The following is a 23,737-nucleotide window of genomic DNA, read 5'->3' on the forward strand; positions in this document are numbered from 1 at the left end:
ATATTATGATAAGTAAACATATCATTAAGTATATTAACAATGAACTACATATGTAAAAACAAGACAACTAACTTAATGATTTTGAAACGAGACATATATGTAACGATTATCGTTGTAACGACATTTAATGTATATATATCATATTAAGAGATATTCGTACATCATAATATCATGATAATATAATAATTTAAAATCTCATTTGATATTATAAATATTGGGTTAACAACATTTAACAAGATCGTTAACCTAAAGGTTTCAAAACAACACTTACATGTAACGACTAACGATGACTTAATGACTCAGTTAAAATGTATATACATGTAGTGTTTTAATATGTATTCATACACTTTTGAAAGACTTCAAGACACTTATCAAAATGCTTCTACTTAACAAAAATGCTTACAATTACATCCTCGTTCAGTTTCATCAACAATTCTACTCGTATGCACCCGTATTCGTACTCGTACAATACACAGCTTTTAGATGTATGTACTATTGGTATATACACTCCAATGATCAGCTCTTAGCAGCTCATGTGAGTCACCTAACACATGGGGGAACCATCATTTGGCAACTAGCATGAAATATCTCATAAAATTACAAAAATATGAGTAATCATTCATGACTTATTTACATGAAAACAAAATTACATATCCTTTATATCTAATCCATACACCAACGACCAAAAACACCTAAAAACACTTTAATTCTTCAATTTTATTCATATAATTGATCTCTCTCAAGTTCTATCTTCAAGTTCTAAGTGTTCTTCATAAATTCTACAAGTTCTAGTTTCATAAAATCAAGAATACTTCCAAGTTTGCTAGCTTACTTCCAATCTTGTAGAGTGATCATTCAACCTCAAGAAATCTTTCTTATTTACAGTAAGATATCTTTCTAATATAAGGTTAAACTCATATTCAAACTTTGATTCAATTTCTATAACTATAACAATCTTATTTCGAGTGGAAATCTTACTTGAACTTGTTTTCGTGTCATGATTCTACTTCAAGAACTTTCAAGCCATCCACGATCCTTTGAAGCTAGATCCATTTGTTTCTTTTCCAGTAGGTTTATCTACAAAACTTGAGGTAGTAATGATGTTCATAACATCATTTGATTCATACATATAAAGCTATCTTATTCGAAGGTTTAAACTTGAAATCACTAGAACATAGTTTAGTTAATTCTAAACTTGTTCGCAAACAAAAGTTAATCCTTCTAACTTGACTTTTAAAATCAACTAAACACATGTTATATATCTATATGATATGCTAACTTAATGATTTAAAACCTGGAAACACGAAAAACACAGTAAAACTGGACATACGCCGTCGTAGTAACACCGCGGGCTGTTTTAGGTTTGATAATTAAAAACTATGAAAAACTTTGATTTAAAAGTTGTTCTTCTGGGAAAATGATTTTTCTTATGAACATGAAACTATATCCAAAAATCATGGTTAAACTCAAAGTGGAAGTATGTTTTTCAAAATGGTCATCATGACGTCGTTCTTTCGATTGAAATGACTACCTCTTACAAAAACGACTTGTAACTTATATTTACGACTATAAACCTATACTTTTTCTGTTTAGATTCATAAAATAGAGTTCAATATGAAACCATAGCAATTTGATTCACTCAAAACGGATTTAAAATGAAGAAGTTATGGGTAAAACAAGATTGGATATTTTTTATTTTTGTAGCTAGGGAAATATTAACAATTCTATACAAATCATATCCTAGCTAACTTATATTGTATTATACATGTATTCTAATATATTATGTAATCTTGGGATACCATAGACACGTATACAAATGTTTTGACATATCATATCGACCCATGTATATATATTATTTGGAACAACCATAGACACTCTATATGCAGTAATGTTGGAGTTAGCTATACAGGGTTGAGGTTGATTCCAAAAATATATATACTTTGAGTTGTGATCTAGCCTGAGACGTGTATACACTGGGTCGTGGATTGATTCAAGATAATATATATCGATTTATTTCTGTACATCTAACTGTGGACAACTAGTTGTAGGTTACTAACGAGGACAGCTGACTTAATAAACTTAAAACATCAAAATGTATTAAAAGTATTGTAAATATATTTTGAACATACTTTGATATATATGTACATATTTGTTATAGGTTCGTGAATCGACCAGTGTTCAAGTCTTACTTCCCGACGAAGTAAAAATCTGTGAAAGTGAGTTATAGTCCCACTTTTAAAATCTAATATTTTTGGGATGAGAATACATGCAGGTTTTATAAATGATTTACAAAATAGACACAAGTACGTGAAACTACATTCTATGGTTGAATTATCGAAATCGAATATGTCCCTTTTTATTAAGTCTGGTAATCTAAGAATTAGGGAACAGATACCCTAATTGACGCGAATCCTAAAGATAGATCTATTGGGCCTAACAAAACCCATCCAAAGTACTGGATGCTTTAGTACTTCAAAATTTATATCATATCCGAAGGGTGTCCCGGAATTATGGGGATATTCTTATATATGCATCTTGTTAATGTCGGTCACCAGGTGTTCACCATATGAATGATTTTTATCTCTATGTATGGGATGTATATTGAAATATGAAATCTTGTGGTCTATTGTTACGATTTGATATATATAGGTTAAACCTATAACTCACCAACATTTTTTGTTGACGTTTTAAGCATGTTTATTCTCAGGTGATTATTAAGAGCTTCCGCTGTCACATACTTAAATAAGGACAAGATTTGGAGTCCATACTTGTATGATATTGTGTAAAAACTGCATTTAAGAAACTTATTTCGTTGTAACATATTTGTATTGTAAACCATTATGTAATAGTCGTGTGTAAACAGGATATTTTAGATTATCATTATTTGATAATCTACGTAAAGCTTTTTAAACTATTATTGATGAAATAAAGGTTATGGTTTGTTTTAAAATGAATGCAGTCTTTGAAAAACGTCTCATATAGAGGTCAAAACCTCGCAACGAAATCAATTAATAAGGAACGTTTTTAATCAATAAGAACGGGACATTTCAGTTGGTATCAGAGTGTTGGTCTTAGAGAACCAGAATTTTGCATTAGTGTGTCTTATCGAGTTTGTTAGGATGCATTAGTGAGTCTGGACTTCGACCGTGTTTACTTGAAAAATGATTGCTTAACAAAATTTGTTGGAAACTATATATTTTTAACATGCGAATATTATGTGATATATTAATCTCTTAACGTGTTTGATATTATGTGATAGATGTCTACCTCTAGAACAAGTCCCATTGACTCACCTAATAATAATGAAGAGTCAAATGTAAATTGGAATGATTCGTGGACTGATTCACAAGTTCCCGAAGAGGAACCGGAAGAAGAGTCGGAACCGGAAGAAGAATCGGAACCGGAAGAAGAATCGGAACCGGAAGAACAAATAGAACCAGTGGGGGAAATAATAAAACGGTTAAGTAGAAGAAAATCCTCAACCAACCGACCAAAGTTAATTATGGTCAATGGTGTTTCCGCCTAGAAAGCAAAGTATTGGGAGGATTACCAATTCTCCGATGAATCGGATCCCAACAAGGATTCCGATGATGTTATAGAAATTACCCCAATACAATTTAATAAGGCAAAAGTGTGACGCCCCGTACAAAATTATCGTGTATGGTACATCAACAACAGGATCATTACAAGGTCAAACACTATATGCTGTTTGAAAATCGATATGCATTCATAAAAGATAACGTTTTTACAAAAGATGAATAGGAAACATTAACATGAGTACATGATACTAAGGTCATTACAAAGCTATTGTTCTGAAAATAACATAAGTTGCGAATGCAAAGTAAAAGTTCTATGCTTGAGACATCTCTAAGTAATGCAGCGGAAGTCTAACACAGCAAGTCTGTAACAGCAAGTCTATACACCGAGACTAGAATAGCAAGGCTAACAGCGGAAGCAACATCGTCTAAGCACCTGAGAATTACATGCTTAAAAAGTCAACACGAATGTTGGTGAGCTATAGTTTGTTTGTATCAGTAATGTAACGTAGGCCACGAGATTTCAGTGCTGCAAACAGCGTATCAAATCAGTATGTTCAAATCAGTATGAATAAGTATATGTATAACCGTGGGCACCCAGTAACTAGACTTAACGTTTATAACCCCCTGAAAGTGCACTTGGCAAGTGCGTATGTATAATGACCCGGAAATTTCCAACCAAATTTAAACTATAATCTTTAAATATTTCCGACACGATAAGTAAAATCTGTAATGTTGAGCCTCAAAATTTTGAAATATTTCATATGTTCATTTGACCTTCGACCAGTCTCGATGATTCACGAACTATTATTTGTAAATAAATGTGTATATGTATAAAAATAAATATAAATATATGTATAGAGTATATTAAATATAACTATTTAATGATTTTAATATTCGTTGGACGTTGCGATTTTTTTTCAGAGAAGTTTAATTCAAACCTATATGATTTTATATAAACGGTTATCCGAAAATGAGCTTTATAAATTTTAGGTTTATTAATAATATATATATTTAGAAGTTTGTAAAATTTTAAAACTTTTTATAATTTACTTGGGGGTTGGGAGCGAATAATTAATGTAATTTTTATTTAATAGATAATGACCAAATTTTATATCATAAGGACCTAAATAAATAAAGATACTTAATTCTAAAATTTGAAAATTTTTCGAAGACTTTTATCCGCCACTAAATTAATTAACGGGGCACGAAATACCACCCCGTTAAAAGTGTCGGCAGCATATTTCTTATCTATACTCGTGAATTATGATTGATTAAATTGGGGACATTTTTTTTTTTATCACCATCAAACAACTTACTCTATATATATATGTAAGATTACATTTAGGATAGATATATACCCACATCCTCACCACTTCAATCGACATTCTTTCTATCTCTTTCTACCTTCTATTTTTTTTTTCTTTTCTTGAATTTACCATAATAGTCAATCATAAAAACCTTGTGCTACCAGTGATATATATCTGCTTTCTATTTTCAAAAACCGACAACCATAAATCACTCAAAACCGCCCTCATCAACTCTTTTGTTTTTACCGTAAACAACCCACAACCAATTATTATTTGGGTTTGTCAACTTGCAAAGTGGGCAAGTATGAATCAATTAAATATAAAACTAGTAGGATCCTTGTGGTTCATATTGTCAACGAAGAGAGAAGTAAAGGAGGCCTTTTCCATTTTTTTTTATTTATTCTTTTTAATCGGGAGAATTAGCATTTTATATAATTGCTAGATCAAGAAAGGGCCATGAGTTGTTTATTGGGTTAATTGTAATTGAGATTTATATGAGCCGTAAAAAAAAAAAAAAAAAAAAAAAAAAAAAAAACTGAAACCGTTTTATTTGTTTACCTCTGTTCGTTCACTTTTCAGCCAGGTTTCAAAATCAAATCAATTTTAAAAATGTATAAATGTAGTTCTGTTAGGAATGATGTAATCAAACTTTCTCCAAAATTTCAGCCTTCAATTCCTAAAAACGATTACGAATTTTCGAGTCAAAGATTGGGTTTTAAAAAGTCAAAATTTTGTTCTTGGAGAAATTCGAGTTAGTTTTGATGATTCAAGCTCAATTAACAATTCCAATAGTTTCTAGAAGTGATTTGGAAAATATTTCATGAAGAGATCGTTATCTAAAAACATATAAAAATCGATTTTGTATTTTTTTTTTTTTTCTCTCTCTTTTGCAAACGGCAGTAGCACACTGAATCATTTTTTTTTTTTTTTTTTATTTAATGACACCCTTTCTAGTCTCCTGTGTGTTTACAAGTCCTAAACAAAAACATAAAATCGTTGTTTTGATTTTTGAAGTTACTAGTAGTCTGTTACAATGAAGAAGATGAAGTATACTGAAAATGGGATAAATATGTTAAGAATACGGAATTATTCAGAAAAATAGGCATGGAGGAATGGTTAGGATCATGTGAGGTGAACGGGAGGTCATGGTTCAAGCCCCGTTATGGGCAATCTTTTTATTTACAAAGCTTCTCAAAGGGTATAACCTCTTATTTTTTTCTTTTTATTATTATTATTATTATTATTATTATTATTATTATTATTATTATTATTATTGTTGTTGTTGTTGTTGTTATTATTATTATCATTAGAAAGATCATTATTTGTATAGTTATTATTATCAATTTTCATTATAACTAAAATTAACATTTTTAAAAGTTATTATTTTATCATTATTGTTAAAAGTAACATTTTTATAAAAACTAACATTTTATTACTATTATTATTATAATATATATAAAAAAAATAGATGTTTATTTATTATTATCAATATTACTACTAAAACTATTACCATTACTACAATAAAAGTCAGTCATATATAAATATACTTAACTAAATCAAATTAACATTTTTTTTTTTTGTAAAGAGTATAAAATAAATACATTTAATTAAAGTACTAATGAAACACATAATAACAAGTTATAACATATGAAATTGTTCAAATACGATTATAGGTATTAATAGATATACAAATGATATAGGTTCGTGAATCTGAGGCCTACCCTGCACTGTTCAATGGTGTTATATGTATTTTTACTACAAAATACAGTATGGTGAGTATATAGTCCCCTTTTAAACTCTAAATATTTTGGGCTGAGAATACATGCGCTGTTTTATAAATGTTTTACGTTATGGACACAAGTGATCAAAATAAAATCTACGTTGAGTTGTACCATGGCATATTTCTTTATACTTGGTAGCTAATATTTACGTGAGGAGCGTAAACGCGAATCCTGTTGATAGATCTATCGGGCCTGACAACCCCAACCGGGCTGGACGACCAGTTTTAAACGGTTGCACAGTACTTCGTTTCGTTACTACACTTGGTACGGTGTAGGGTTTATTTAAGAATATGCTGCTGTGATTTAAATGTTAAGTATGGTTACCAAGTGCTCAACGACTTTTTCATACACGAGGAGTGTATTATGTATGTATATGAAATCTTGTGGTCCATAGTTATAACTCTGCTAGCATCAAACCTATATATCTCACCAACTTTATGTTGACGTTTTAAAGCATGTTATTCTCAGGTACGAATTAAGTCTTCCGCTGTGCATTTGCTCAAATTAAGGACATTACTTGGAATCGATCATCGCGATGGAACCAAATGATGATGACTTCGTCCGGATGGATTAGGACGGGTCCTCACAGGTGGTATCAGAGCGGTGGTCTTAGTGAATCAGGTCTTGCATTAGTGTGTCTAACTAGTAGCTGTTAGGATACATTAATGAGTCTGGACTTCGACCGTGCCTGCATGTTAAAAGTTTTGCTTATCATTTCTAGTCGTAAATTATTTGCTTATCATCCTTAGGGAATTGCCTGCTTATCATTCATAAGTCTAGACACGTCTTACTGCATTTAGTGCATCGATAGTGTATAGACAAAATTCATATCTTAGCATATCTGTTACTTTGGACTTTAGTTGACATCTTTTCAAAGATTCTCCGTAATTTACGGGATTTTGGTATTATATATACACATGTAAAGTATGTATTGAAGAATACCAAATCTAACTTCTATAATCTATTTCATACCAAAAATTCATTTTTACGATTATACAAGATGGATTCCGCATCTAGTTCGAATTCCTCAGATTATGACAGCTATGCCGATATGGATTTTCATTCAAGCTCCGAAGGCAGCGTCACCGGAATGGATCAACCAATCTCCCATCATCTATTCTGGATGAATTGGGGGTGGGTTCGTAATATACTAAGTCACTGGAGACATGAAGAGGGTGATCCCTTCCATCCACCAAATTGCCCTTTTGGCGATGAACCTGAAGCACTTACCGGCGAACCTGTTCGAGAAACCATTTTCTCTCTCATTTCTAGAGTATCTCGTCACGATTATATACTATCCCATATTTCAGATCTTGTTCATTCGCTCACTCCAACCACCAATCACCCCGGTGTACTAGCAGAAGTTAACGAACTTCGCGCTCGCGTGACGGCTTTGGAGAATATGGTGCGAAGGTTACAAACACCAGCAGCAGCACCAGCAGCATAATCCGTACCAACATCATCGACGTCGACAGTACCCTTATCATCCCTAAACCATAACCGCGCCGTAACTCTCAACATCACAATCTGTACCTCGAATATCAACATCACACGCCTCAATATTACCATCTGTATTTAGAGTATGATCTTCGTTCTACATATCGTTCTACATCGATTAATTTCGTTCTACGTATTGTTCTACCTCATTTATCTTCGTTCGACATGGCAATTATGTAATCTCTAATGTTTTAGAGATCATGTAATCAAGTGCCAACAATAAATCAAATGAGTATAATATTCTATTGACTCATTAAATTCATAATTACATCCGAAGAAAATATATATGCAAGTATATTTTCGTAAAGATTGTAATTAAAACTTATTTCGTACAAACTGTTAATGATGAAAATATTTTAACGGGTGGGTAGTACCCGAGGAATATTTAGAATTCACATTAATAAGTTACACTGTACATTCTTCGAATCTGATTCAATGATCATTTACTATCCTACTTACCATCACCGATAAAGGTATCTGTTCACCCCAGATTAACCATTTTTATTCAAATTTCATATTTGGATTTTTATCTATCAGAATCCAACAAGTGGCATAATGAAGAAAACATTGGACAACATAAAAAGTGTTAGAAACAAACAAATTAATTATGAGAAATTCTGTTAGGAATCCACGCTAACTGTTCCTAGTTAACTGTTCCCAGCTAACTGTTAATTCCGTATTACATTTTATCGCAATTTAATTTATTGTCATTTAAGTTCTGTTATTTATTTTACGCACTTTAAATAACGGGACACGTATACAAGGTTTCGACCTATCATATCGACCCATCTATATATATATTTCGGAACAACCATAGACACTCTATATGTGAATGTTGGAGTTGGCTATACAGGGTTGAGGTTGATTTCAAAATATATATATGGTTTGAGTTGTGATCAATACTGAGACCGGTACACGGGTCACGATACGTATTAATTAATTCAAATATTATATATTAAATTATATATGAATATATTGGACTAGTGGACAACTGGACTATTGGACTGCTAACTTTGGACAATTAAAATGAATTAAAATATTGATTATAACATATGAAACTAAACAATTCTTCAAGTTTGCCACTTGATTTCATCCTAAACCTCATTTGTATCTCGACGTTTACAATCCGTGTACAAACCTATCATGATTCTTGAAAATACCTCAATCGAGAAGTTGAACCGACCGCACTTCATCTACAGAAGAAAAGATCTATACACATGAAAAAAAAAAAAAAAAAACTCTTGAACCCAAAGCCATAGTTTAACACGTACCGCGACGAATTCTTTAGCATTTATTAGCAAAAACAACCTTACGATTTCTTTTCAAAGTAGCCAATTTTGTCACAGCTCCAGCAGAACAACTTCGACCTTTCATTCGAATAAGTCTTATTATAACTTTGATATATACGATTGGTTATCCTCATCGTTACCGGGGAACCTTTCATACTCCGCCATGTTATCATCAGCATTTAATCATCTAAAAACACAATTCGCCCAAAAACACCTCGGATTGATAATCGACGATTCAGATATAACTGCATTAAATGCAGAGGAAACAGTAAAATTTTAGATGGCCTAAATGGCCAAAAGTTTGATGATAAAGAAGGGAATGTTAGGAACGCTCGATAGAAAATTTAGTGCTGAAAAATGGATTGAGCTAACCGTGAAGGAAACAAAGGACAAATACAAGGAATGAACCTGCCTTCAAATAATGCAAATGATTCAGTGTCTGTTGAAACCGTCAGTATGAACCCTACTCCTTATTCTAAACTTTTTCAGATGATATTATTCATCATCATCTTATCTTAGATATTATAAGATATCTTCATATTTTCCGCTATACATATTCTCCATATTTCTAGAGATATTTTCACAACCATTCTTATCTGAGATCATTTATCTCTCCGTGATATCTGCGTTACAACATAAAAGAAACTGTGTTAGTTTCTAAGTTCTAAAACCTTCAAGTTTAAAATAGGAATGTTCTGAAGCAGTGTTGGGAACTGATGCATGAATTAGTATAATATAATGAAACTTGATCAACTTCATTATATTACAGTAATACATGTTGAGTTTCTAATGGAATGTGATGATTCACAGTACCATCATCATGTGCCATGTTACACGGCTCTTACATTCTATCCAATCTCCAAACATATCAAGAATATATCATCTTGATAGTTCTATCTTTCTGGATATTTTGGTAATTTGACAAATTAAAATCGTGCCATTACTAATTCTTTCTTAGAACATTTACTATGTTCATTTCAAATTTCATACCTACGAACTTGGAATCATTGATCGCTTGACTTGAGGACGGGAAGAAGAAACGAAGGACAAAGCCCCAAAATAGAAATTGGAATATAAATAGCAGCAATTAGGAGAAAGTGTTAACTGTGGATGACAATGATTATAAAAGACAGAAGCATGGGCATCGAAGTATAAGGGAAGATATAAAACCCAAGAATCACCCAGAATTTACAAACCGTGTATATTTATGCAAATAACAATATAGAGACACGGGAGAACTAGAAACACTATAAACACAAGAGTATAGTATAAGTAAATAGATTCTTCTGGTGGTAGATGAAAAAGAAGAATGATAGATATAAAAATTAGGAGTATATCAAGAATCAGTACGGGATGGAGCATTTTAAAGAATGCTTTAAAGTAAGAATTAAGGAGAAAGAGTAGAAGATGTGAGTTGTGAAAAATAAGGAACGAAGGAGTGAATTTATAGAGAAATATCCGACAGAGAAATAAAAACAGATTGCCACATTTAATCAAAGAAGATCCTAATTTTCTAAATCACCGAAGAACCAAATCTTAATACGTAAGATTTTCTTTAAATCCCTTAAATTCCGGAAATCAAATCCTAACCACGTCATCGGTTGAAACTAATATATTTATTTACTCATTTCACTCTTTTGTGATAGCTTCACTTGTACGCTTCACATGATCGAATCGTTTTATCTATATCCCTCAATAATGATAAAACTCCATTATCACCTCATATTCGTCATAAAAACATTCTTATTATTATCCATGACAACCTCTATCAAATTTCGGGGACGAAATTTCTTTAACGGGTAGGTACTATAATGACCCGGAAATTTCCAACCAAATTTAAACTATAATCTTTAAATATTTCCGACACGATAAGCAAAATCTGTAATGTTGAGCCTCAAAATTTTGAAATATTTCATATGTTCATTTGACCTTCGACCAGTCTCGACGATTCACGAACTATTATTTGTAAATAAATGTGTATATGTATAAAAATAAATATAAATATATGTATAGAGTATATTAAATATAACTATTTAATGATTTTAATATTCGTTGGACGTTGCGATTTTTTTTCAGAGAAGTTTAATTCAAACCTATATGATTTTATATAAACGGTTATCCGAAAATGAGCTTTATAAATTTTAGGTTTATTAATAATATATATATTTAGAAGTTTGTAAAATTTTAAAACTTTTTATAATTTACTTGGGGGTTGGGAGCGAATAATTAATGTAATTTTTATTTAATAGATAATGACCAAATTTTATATCATAAGGACCTAAATAAATAAAGATACTTAATTCTAAAATTTGAAAATTTTTCGAAGACTTTTATCCGCCACTAAATTAATTAACGGGGCACGAAATACCACCCCGTTAAAAGTGTCGGCAGCATATTTCTTATCTATACTCGTGAATTATGATTGATTAAATTGGGGACATTGTTTTTTTTTTATCACCATCAAACAACTTACTCTATATATATATGTAAGATTACATTTAGGATAGATATATACCCACATCCTCACCACTTCAATCGACATTCTTTCTATCTCTTTCTACCTTCTATTTTTTTTTTCTTTTCTTGAATTTACCATAATAGTCAATCATAAAAACCTTGTGCTACCAGTGATATATATCTGCTTTCTATTTTCAAAAACCGACAACCATAAATCACTCAAAACCGCCCTCATCAACTCTTTTGTTTTTACCGTAAACAACCCACAACCAATTATTATTTGGGTTTGTCAACTTGCAAAGTGGGCAAGTATGAATCAATTAAATATAAAACTAGTAGGATCCTTGTGGTTCATATTGTCAACGAAGAGAGAAGTAAAGGAGGCCTTTTCCATTTTTTTTTATTTATTCTTTTTAATCGGGAGAATTAGCATTTTATATAATTGCTAGATCAAGAAAGGGCCATGAGTTGTTTATTGGGTTAATTGTAATTGAGATTTATATGAGCCGTAAAAAAAAAAAAAAAAAAAAAAAACTGAAACCGTTTTATTTGTTTACCTCTGTTCGTTCACTTTTCAGCCAGGTTTCAAAATCAAATCAATTTTAAAAATGTATAAATGTAGTTCTGTTAGGAATGATGTAATCAAACTTTCTCCAAAATTTCAGCCTTCAATTCCTAAAAACGATTACGAATTTTCGAGTCAAAGATTGGGTTTTAAAAAGTCAAAATTTTGTTCTTGGAGAAATTCGAGTTAGTTTTGATGATTCAAGCTCAATTAACAATTCCAATAGTTTCTAGAAGTGATTTGGAAAATATTTCATGAAGAGATCGTTATCTAAAAACATATAAAAATCGATTTTGTATTTTTTTTTTTTCTCTCTCTTTTGCAAACGGCAGTAGCACACTGAATCATTTTTTTTTTTTTTTTATTTAATGACACCCTTTCTAGTCTCCTGTGTGTTTACAAGTCCTAAACAAAAACATAAAATCGTTGTTTTGATTTTTGAAGTTACTAGTAGTCTGTTACAATGAAGAAGATGAAGTATACTGAAAATGGGATAAATATGTTAAGAATACGGAATTATTCAGAAAAATAGGCATGGAGGAATGGTTAGGATCATGTGAGGTGAACGGGAGGTCATGGTTCAAGCCCCGTTATGGGCAATCTTTTTATTTACAAAGCTTCTCAAAGGGTATAACCTCTTATTTTTTCTTTTTATTATTATTATTATTATTATTATTATTATTATTATTATTATTATTATTATTATTATTATTATTATTGTTGTTGTTGTTGTTGTTGTTATTATTATTATCATTAGAAAGATCATTATTTGTATAGTTATTATTATCAATTTTCATTATAACTAAAATTAACATTTTTAAAAGTTATTATTTTATCATTATTGTTAAAAGTAACATTTTTATAAAAACTAACATTTTATTACTATTATTATTATAATATATATAAAAAAAATAGATGTTTATTTATTATTATCAATATTACTACTAAAACTATTACCATTACTACAATAAAAGTCAGTCATATATAAATATACTTAACTAAATCAAATTAACATTTTTTTTTTTTGTAAAGAGTATAAAATAAATACATTTAATTAAAGTACTAATGAAACACATAATAACAAGTTATAACATATGAAATTGTTCAAATACGATTATAGGTATTAATAGATATACAAATGATATAGGTTCGTGAATCTGAGGCCTACCCTGCACTGTTCAATGGTGTTATATGTATTTTTACTACAAAATACAGTATGGTGAGTATATAGTCCCCTTTTAAACTCTAAATATTTTGGGCTGAGAATACATGCGCTGTTTTATAAATGTTTTACGTTATGGACACAAGTGATCAAAATAAAATCTACGTTGAGTTGTACCATGGCATATTTCTTTATACTTGGTAGCTAATATTTACGTGAGGAGCGTAAACGCGAATCCTGTTGATAGATCTATCGGGCCTGACAACCCCAACCGGGCTGGACGACCAGTTTTAAACGGTTGCACAGTACTTCGTTTCGTTACTACACTTGGTACGGTGTAGGGTTTATTTAAGAATATGCTGCTGTGATTTAAATGTTAAGTATGGTTACCAAGTGCTCAACGACTTTTTCATACACGAGGAGTGTATTATGTATGTATATGAAATCTTGTGGTCCATAGTTATAACTCTGCTAGCATCAAACCTATATATCTTACCAAATTTATGTTGACGTTTTAAAGCATGTTATTCTCAGGTACGAATTAAGTCTTCCGCTGTGCATTTGCTCAAATTAAGGACATTACTTGGAATCGATCATCGCGATGGAACCAAATGATGATGACTTCGTCCGGATGGATTAGGACGGGTCCTCACAGTATGACTTACGAAGTATTAAACACCCGTTAAATGCTAGCGCGACTAGCCCGAGTGGGGATGTCAAACCCTATGAATCCATATCTAAGATTCGCGTTCACCGGTTCAAAAACCAATGACTAAACGTTACCGTGCTAAAGGGAATGTTTATGCCGTTGTATAACCCACACAAATATAAAGTTTAAGTACTCGTGCCTAGTATGTAAAACGTAAAAAGCGCATGTATTCTCAGTCTCAAAATAATTAAAGTAAAAAGGGATGCTATAACTCACAGTGATAAAAGCGGTAAAGTCGGTAATGAAAGTACGCAAGTAGTAAGTCGATCCGAAAGGTCGTCAACCTAAATCAAAGGTTACTAGGTCAGTAGGTTGTCTTAATAAGTTCTAATAGTGCATAAAATAAGTTTAAGTGTCATCATCATCATCATTCATCATCATAAAAGCTAAGTGAGTTTGACAAGAATAGAGATCGAAACAATAGGCTGATTTCGGTCAGCTGCTACGACCTCTACGTAAATAAAAAAGACGCATGGTCAGTGGCTATGGCTCCGTATATGAGTCCCCTAACAGCTGACCAATTTTCAGGACCTAACTCATCTTCGTTTGACCGTGGTGATGGTTTAAGTGCGAGTAGGTCAGAAATTTCAGCACAACGTTAATAGGGTGTAGTGACTCTCGGAGGGCCATAAATCATAAACCGTAACTCGGATTAAGACGAGGCCTAAACGGAAAATCATCTACTCGAACCGAACTAACTGAAAATCAACTTTCCAGTAGCCCAGGTGGTCTGATCAGATACGAAAATCAGTGGACATGTGCTCCAGTGGGGTTCTTGGTGATCGATGCTCATCACGGTTCTCATCCTTGATGCTTGTAGCTTCAAGTGTACAACTCGTTGATGGTTTAGCATCACTTTTGACCATGATTCACCATCAATACACAATATGTTAAGACCAAGTAAGAATACAACTCATTCATGACTCTTAGATGGATGATGAACCAAGGTTACATCATATCCTTAGTCTTAACACTAATACAAGTCACAATAACAACTAAAGTTACAAAATTTACATCAATTTAACAAGTATGAACACAATCTAAGTCAAAAGAGGTGATTGAACCCTAAGCTAGAGAGCTTGGATCCATTTCACACAAGTTACAAGGTTACAAAGCTAGAAAGCTTGAACCTTTAAGTGTTCTTGAAGATCTTGAAGCATAAAGCTTGGATCTTTAAGATATATGAAGATAACAAACACAAGTTTGAATCTTTTTCACAAAGAAACATGATCAAAGCAAAAAGAACTTAGATCTAACAAAAAGATATGAAGATTCAAGCTAGAAAGCTTGCATCTTGATTGTTCTTGAAGATCTTGAAGCATAAAGCTTGGATCTTGAAGATGCATGAAGATTACAAACAAAAGTTTGAATCTTTATCATAAAATAGAAAGATTAAAGTATAAAAGAAGTAGATCTACAAAAGTTATGAAGATTCAAGCTAAAAGCTTGAATCTTCCTTGTTCTTGAAAGATTCATGCTTGAATCAACAAGATATAAGTAAGATCAAAGCTAAAAGGAACTTTGATCTCCATAAAATGATGATGATGATGATCATGAATTTGAAAAGGAAAAGAAGAAGGAAAAGAAGACTTACAAGTAATACTAGAAAGGAAAGAAAGAGAGAAAGAACAAGTGTGTGAAAAACCAAAATGATCAAGTGTGGAAATGAGAGGCTAAAGGCTAGTATTTATAAGCAAAGAGTGATCACATGGATTGATGACATGGCAAGATCTAGGGTGGTGGTGGTGGACGATTTATGGAGGGGGAGGGGAAGGACAAAAAGTTTACTTTTTGGCTAATGGTGTCTAAAGTGTGTCCTTTAGCTAGAATCTTATGTAACAAAGTTAATTATCCTTATCCATAATGCTAGCATGACTCACTAATTATTTATTTATTTATTTATTATTATGGGCCACTAGTAAATATATTTGGGCTAATTAATTGGGTCACTAACTAGAGTAGGGTGGGCTTGAGCCCAACAAGGTAAAAAGTCCAAAAAGGCTAACTATTGGGCTTTAGCAATTAAATAAATAAAATTAAGCATCCAAAGGCCCAAGTAATTATTATTATAAAATAATAATTAATATTTCGCTGTCCAAAAGTTCCGGTTCCGACAAAAGTCAAACGTACGCGCAGTCCGCGTTTTAATCGTAACGGCAAGTAACGCTAACGGTTATAAAGCATCCAATGGACAAGTTAAGCATTCTAATCATACCAAGGCACGTTTTAAAGTATATATGAATATAAAACACGTGTGCCAAGGTTCCATAGTAATAAAGTAACGCAGTACGCACAAATACGCAGTTTCGCAAAAATACAAGGCACAAAAGCAAGTCGAAAAAGCCGGGTCGTTATATTACCCACCTGTTAATGGAAATTTCGTCCCGAAATTTGAGGAGTGACCAAAAATGGTACATTATTTAAATAAGAAGTAGCGTATCAAAGTTCCGTGAGACTCGTGGGCTCAGAAGTGAGTTATTTGCCTCGAAGGGTACTTGGGGGTATAAAAGTAAGGATAGGTATATGCCATTAATTAAGTCTCTTGTCCTAAGAAATAAATAAATTGATTTCATCTCTGGTTAACATGAGTATGTCATTCGAATATATGTATCCACAGAGGGAAAGATGATGTTTTTAGCCTTACAGGCATCTTCAGTAAGCTGGATGCGTAAAATGCATCATGAATGTTACTAAACTCATCTAAAACATTGAGCGCTTATGTCGCAATACAAGGCTGATAGGTAGAACGGAAAACATGGTGATCACAACCATGTGATTTGATGTCTGGATAGTGTTAGCCACGGATTTTACTAACCCCTTGATTTCGGAAGGAGACCATAGGCATAATGAACCCGATATTTAAGAACGTTTCATTTAACTAAATGAATTGAAATGTTAGCTGGCAGTGACTAATCGGACTTATATACAATGCAAGCCATAATTATTTATAGTGTCTCCAGGGCGGTCTGAATGAACAATGAAGGATATCACCCAGTTTACCATACTGCAGATGAACTTATCCTTAGATGAAATGAAAACACAGTTCCATAACGTAACTTTATCCTTTCAGTTACATGTTGAAGTTAGGGTTAACATTAACTAGAACAACATATAGTTGCAACCAACGAAGGAAGGAATACGTAGAGTAACCATATCAGTGTCGTAGATGTTTTAAGCAGTCCCTTCCAAGAGGATAACAAGATTCATAGGTTCTTAAAGTAATTTATACTATGTTTTTGAAAGAAAATCGAACGAAAGGTGTAATCTTTGAACGAGAGTGAAATCTTTGAGCGGTTCGTCCTGAATTTATCCTTATACCTAAGGGGATGTGCTGATGAGAAGATACTTGAACCCTTGGTCCTAAAGAACGGTTTACTCCAAGTGAAAAGAATCTCCAAAAATGATTTCTTGTACCTCAACCTACTGTTTCATAGAGATAATGTTTACGAGGGTGTTGCGACTAGCCGTGAAACATTGAGAGTAGAAACCCGCCTAATGCCTTTCCTACGATAGGGTGACCACTGGGTGGGTCCTAGAGAACTGATTTATCGGCCCGCGTTTTTGCCAAGTCTAACCTTAAGAGGAACATTTTATGAGCACAAAGACTTACTAATAAATTTATAAATCTGCCATTCAAAGTGGCTCAAGAGTTTTTAATAAAGATCATAATAGTAAGCTTTTATCCCTAACGGGGGGCGAGAAGAAGTGTGATCCATACATGGTGTAGTTTAATACGAAAACCTTTAATAAAATCAACCGAGGAAGTTTTGAAAAGCCTTTAAACATTTGATGCGACAACATAAATGGAATGAAGTTCTTGGTAAATTTAGAAGTATGTACAACGTGTATCATTTGCTCAAAACCATTTGACTTCAACTTAATAAAGGAGCGATTTTTAAATAATTTGGAGGTATAACTTGGAATGTACTAACCAAAATAAGTAAGGGTAAATTTATACATATATGCTTTTATAAATCGCATAAGTGACAGAAAAGTTTTTAGTACTTTCATTTGTCCATAAATCTCGTGAGGACCGCACAAATAAACAACGTGTAAAAATCAACGTGTGAAATTTTTTGATAAACATAGTTTTTCGCATTTCAAAGGTTACGAGTTGAAAAAGATTGAGTGGAAAATCTTTGAATCATCGGTTGACATGTTACTAGGTAACGAAAACTAATGAATTAAATGTAGTTTTGATAACATAAGTCTTTGGGCAAAAATGTTCACGTGTAAAGCCGTTAAAAAGTGAGGTACGAAGGGTAAAGCATGAGGATGAGAAGTTAATCATTTCTTGACTTTGAAGAAAGCCAAACAGGTTATGAGTAATATTAAAGTCGGAATACTGACGGTGTTAATATCGCTAGATGGGAATCTCTTGAAATAAGTCAGGATTTCGAGTTATGTAAGAAAGAGCATCGTTCCAACAGGCGTGGCAAATAAGATCCTTGGGGTAACGCAATAGCTTTGAATGGTTTAAGTGTTATTGGATGCCCTAAGGCTCTGCATGGCGTGGTAGTAAGTGCCTTCATCACTTACAGATAAATCACTCAATTTCGACGGTTGTAAAGTCTTCATGATGACTTGGATACGAATAAGCAACGAAAAATTTTGTATAATAAGCAACGAAAGTTTTATAGAAATCGTTTTAGGTGACAATGTAAGAAAAGAAATGAAGTTCTTTGTAATCTAGGGTTATGTACAACTTGTACCATTCAAGGTAAAATATCTTTTGAACAAAAGATTTGATTTGTAAAAGTAAAATTTCATATGTATCTGTCAAAATAAGTAATTATTTACTTTATTGTATATAACGTATATGATTTCAAAAATTCGCACGAACGGCAAATAAAATAAATTTACTTTCATAAAACTTTGAGAGGATCGCACAGTAAAATAGTGTAAGTAAATTTTTTTAGCAAACTAAATTTTCATATTTCGGAGGTTACAAGTTGGAAAAAGATCGAGTAAAAGATTTTTTGAAAATTTCGGGTGACATTTGAGCAAAAATGTTACGAGGTAATGAAAACTGTTGGATCTAAATGTGGTTGATGACTATTAGTAGTGCATAAGTCCTTCGACCAAAAATGCTTAAGTGTAAAGTTGTTGCTTATAAGTGAGATACGAAAGGGAGAGTATGAGGATGGGAATTAACTACCCATTGATTTTGGAAATCTCGAACTGATATGACTAATATCGAGGTAAGAAGGATGTTGGTGTGATTACCATCGAATAAGAATTCTTTCGGGATAAGTTAGGATTCAGAGTCGCGTAAGAATGAGCATTAAATAAGATTCTTGGGTAGTCCTTAAGATAGAATTTGAATTGCCGAAGTGACGGAATACAATTTTCTTTATGTATCGTTGTCCATAGTATCGGTTTCTTTCGTAGTTAGAAAGTGAGCAGATTTGGTGAGACGATCACCAATAACCCAGGTAGTGTCATAACTGCCTATTGTTTTTGGCAGCTTCGGGATGAAATCCATTGTCATCCCTTCCCATTTCCATTGTGGGATCTCGGGTTATTGAAGTAACCCAGATGGCTTCTGGCTCACCATTCTCGCGAGGTATACGAATAATATTCTTACTATAAATAACTTAAGCTTTCATCCTTGAAAGTCAATTTGTTCAAACTAAATCTTATTATACTACCACGAAAAATTCTATCAGCCTTCTCAAATAACATCTGATTGTGCGTAGATGACTAATCCTTTAAAACTTCCAACTACTACTTTAAAACTTTCCAAGTTTTGTTGACATGAGGTCATTTCCAATGACCCACCTGTTAATTTTAAGGTACTACCTTAAATTATTCCTCTATCTCTGTCAGATTACCATTAATTTGTCTTAGAGAATACTTAACCCTCATGGTTGTTAATGGCTTACTAGTCATAACACTAAGGTTCTTAGATGTAAGGTTTCTATCACTCTAGTATTAAACAACTTCGAGACAATAAACGTTGTGAAGAAATGTACCCTAACTAAAATCAGGATCCATGCGAGTCTCCATAACTGAGGTAACGATTGCTCTACCGCAAGTAAGTCCAAAGTTTTTCCTGTTTAAGAACTTTTTCCTTAAGTATTCAGGGTGTCTATATCTATAACAAATTTTTGGGTTACAGTATCTAGGCTACGTGGTTATTCTTTCCCTACCTCTAACGGACCATAATGCGTATACTCAAGCGGTTCCTACCAAAATTTCCTTTGAATCACTTCATATTCCTCATGTAGTAACATTGGGACTTCAGTATGATTTACTTCAATATAATCACGCTGGCCTGGCGTCATTATATTGTACTAAATTACACGTTCATTCCAATATCGCTCCATATGGTCAATGTAACGTGATCACTTCAAGTTCTACTCAGTTTCATATAACGTTGCTTTATCAATGCTATCTCAAAACATAATCTACATAGTTAATCTCACGGTTCCTCGGTGTGGGTGCGTATGTCCCGCAGATCATGCATCAATGCCTAAATGTCTCGAAATTTCTTCAAAATATTCGGGTTCCGGTAATGTCGTTAGGTTCCTTTCTAGAAATTCAATATGAGTCTCGTGTCGAGTTGTACGTGTAGCAAGTAGTAATACGATATGTTTCAAGGCCACTCCCAAGTCCTTGGGTATGGCTGAGCATCAGTGGAAGGCACTCTGACCTTGTGAAAGGAGATGTCCTCTCGACTTCTCCAATGCCTAGGAGTGTCAGGGACCTAAGTCCAGAAGTGTCGTTAGATCGTCGAGTAGTGGTGGAGAATGGAAGAGATAAGTGACGGTCACGAAAGTGTACGGGATACGGGTCATCTTGCAGAAACTGAACATCCTTCGAATGTTCATACGTTGTACGTGGCTAATTAGGGTAAGCTCGAGGTGCGGTTACTCCGACAAATCCTCCTAGATTGCGTGAAGTAATGTTCCGATTTCTGGAATGGTAGAACAGTAGTAACATGTGGATTACATTACTAGTACTTAGAGTTAGAAGAGTGGGGAAAAGGGTTCAGAAAACATCTGAATTAGGAAAGATAAGTTCTCCAAGTCGGTATAGCGAAAAGCAGACGGGTAGCAAGCACGTAATCAGGCATAGTAACTACAGCAGCCTAGATCGTCTATAGCAGTGCATAGCATGGCAATGAAAATAGTACTAAACAGAAGTAACAAGTGAAAGCAGATAGTAGCATGCAGCAACGTAAAATAAGCACACAGTAAGTTCGCATGGCAGTAAAGGTAAGTAGTAGCATGCAGTAAGATTATACAGCAGTAGAAATAAGCAGTGGCATGCAGTAGTAGTAAGCAGTAACATGCAGTAATATAACATAGTAGCATGCAGTGGTCCGCAGAAACAAGTAAACTAGCAAGTTGTAGATTAGTCCTATTAGTGAATGCTACTTGGTCCGGTCTAGACTCACTAATGCAACCTAATTCCCTACAACCAATGCTCTGATACCAACTGTGACGCCCCGTACAAAATCATCGTGTACAGTACATCAACAACAGGATCATTACAAGGTCAAACACTATATGCTGTTTGAAAATCGATATGCATTCATAAAAGATAACGTTTTTACAAAAGATGAATAGGAAACATTAACATGAGTACATGATACTAAGGTCATTACAAAGCTATTTTTCTGAAAATAACATAAGTTGCGAATGCAAAGTAAAAGTTCTATGCTTGAGACATCTCTAAGTAATGCAGCGGAAGTCTAACACAGCAAGTCTGTAACAGCAAGTCTATACACCGAGACTAGAATAGCAAGGCTAACAGCGGAAGCAACATCGTCTAAGCACCTGAGAATTACATGCTTAAAAAGTCAACACGAATGTTGGTGAGCTATAGTTTGTTTGTATCAGTAATGTAACGTAGGCCACGAGATTTCAGTGCTGCAAACAGCGTATTAAAACAGTATGTTCAAATCAGTATGAATAAGTATATGTATAACCGTGGGCACCCGGTAACTAGACTTAACGTTTATAACCCCCTGAAAGTGCACTTGGCAAGTGCGTATGACTTACGAAGTATTAAACACCCGTTAAATGCTAGCGCGACTAGCCCGAGTGGGGATGTCAAACCCTATGAATCCATATCTAAGATTCGCGTTCACCGGTTCAAAAACCAATGACTAAACGTTACCGTGCTAAAGGGAATGTTTATGCCGTTGTATAACCCACACACATATAAAGTTTAAGTACTCTTGCCTAGTATGTAAAACGTAAAAAGCGCATGTATTCTCAGTCTCAAAATAATTAAAGTAAAAAGGGATGCTATAACTCACAGTGATAAAAGCGGTAAAGTCGGTAATGAAAGTACGCAAGTAGTAAGTCGATCCGAAAGGTCGTCAACCTAAATCAAAGGTTACTAGGTCAGTAGGTTGTCTTAATAAGTTCTAATAGTGCATAAAATAAGTTTAAGTGTCATCATCATCATCATTCATCATCATAAAAGCTAAGTGAGTTTGACAAGAATAGAGATCGAAACAATAGGCTGATTTCGGTCAGATGCTACGACCTCTACGTAAATAAAAAAGATGCATGGTCAGTGGCTATGGCTCCGTATATGAGTCCCCTAACAGCTGACCAATTTTCAGGACCTAACTCGTCTTCGTTTGACCGTGGTGATGGTTTAAGTGCGAGTAGGTCAGAAATTTCAGCACAACGTTAATAGGGTGTAGTGACTCTCGGAGGGCCATAAATCATAAACCGTAACTCGGATTAAGACGAGGCCTAAACGGAAAATCATCTACTCGAACCGAACTAACTGAAAATCAACTTTCCAGTAGCCCAGGTGGTCTGATCAGATACGAAAATCAGTGGACATGTGCTCCAGTGGGGTTCTTGGTGCTCGATGCTCATCACGGTTCTCATCCTTGATGCTTGTAGCTTCAAGTGTACAACTCGTTGATGGTTTAGCATCACTTTTGACCATGATTCACCATCAATACACAATATGTTAAGACCAAGTAAGAATACAACTCATTCATGACTCTTAGATGGATGATGAACCAAGGTTACATCATATCCTTAGTCTTAACACTAATACAAGTCACAATAACAACTAAAGTTACAAAATTTACATCAATTTAACAAGTATGAACACAATCTAAGTCAAAAGAGGTGATTGAACCCTAAGCTAGAGAGCTTGGATCCATTTCACACAAGTTACAAGGTTACAAAGCTAGAAAGCTTGAACCTTTAAGTGTTCTTGAAGATCTTGAAGCATAAAGCTTGGATCTTTAAGATATATGAAGATAACAAACACAAGTTTGAATCTTTTTCATAAAACAACATGATCAAAGCAAAAAGAACTTAGATCTAACAAAAAGATATGAAGATTCAAGCTAGAAAGCTTGCATCTTGATTGTTCTTGAAGATCTTGAAGCATAAAGCTTGGATCTTGAAGATGCATGAAGATTACAAACAAAAGTTTGAATCTTTATC

This window comes from Rutidosis leptorrhynchoides, chromosome 10 (genome assembly GCF_046630445.1).
Source record: "Rutidosis leptorrhynchoides isolate AG116_Rl617_1_P2 chromosome 10, CSIRO_AGI_Rlap_v1, whole genome shotgun sequence".
Taxonomy (NCBI): Eukaryota; Viridiplantae; Streptophyta; class Magnoliopsida; order Asterales; family Asteraceae; genus Rutidosis; species Rutidosis leptorrhynchoides.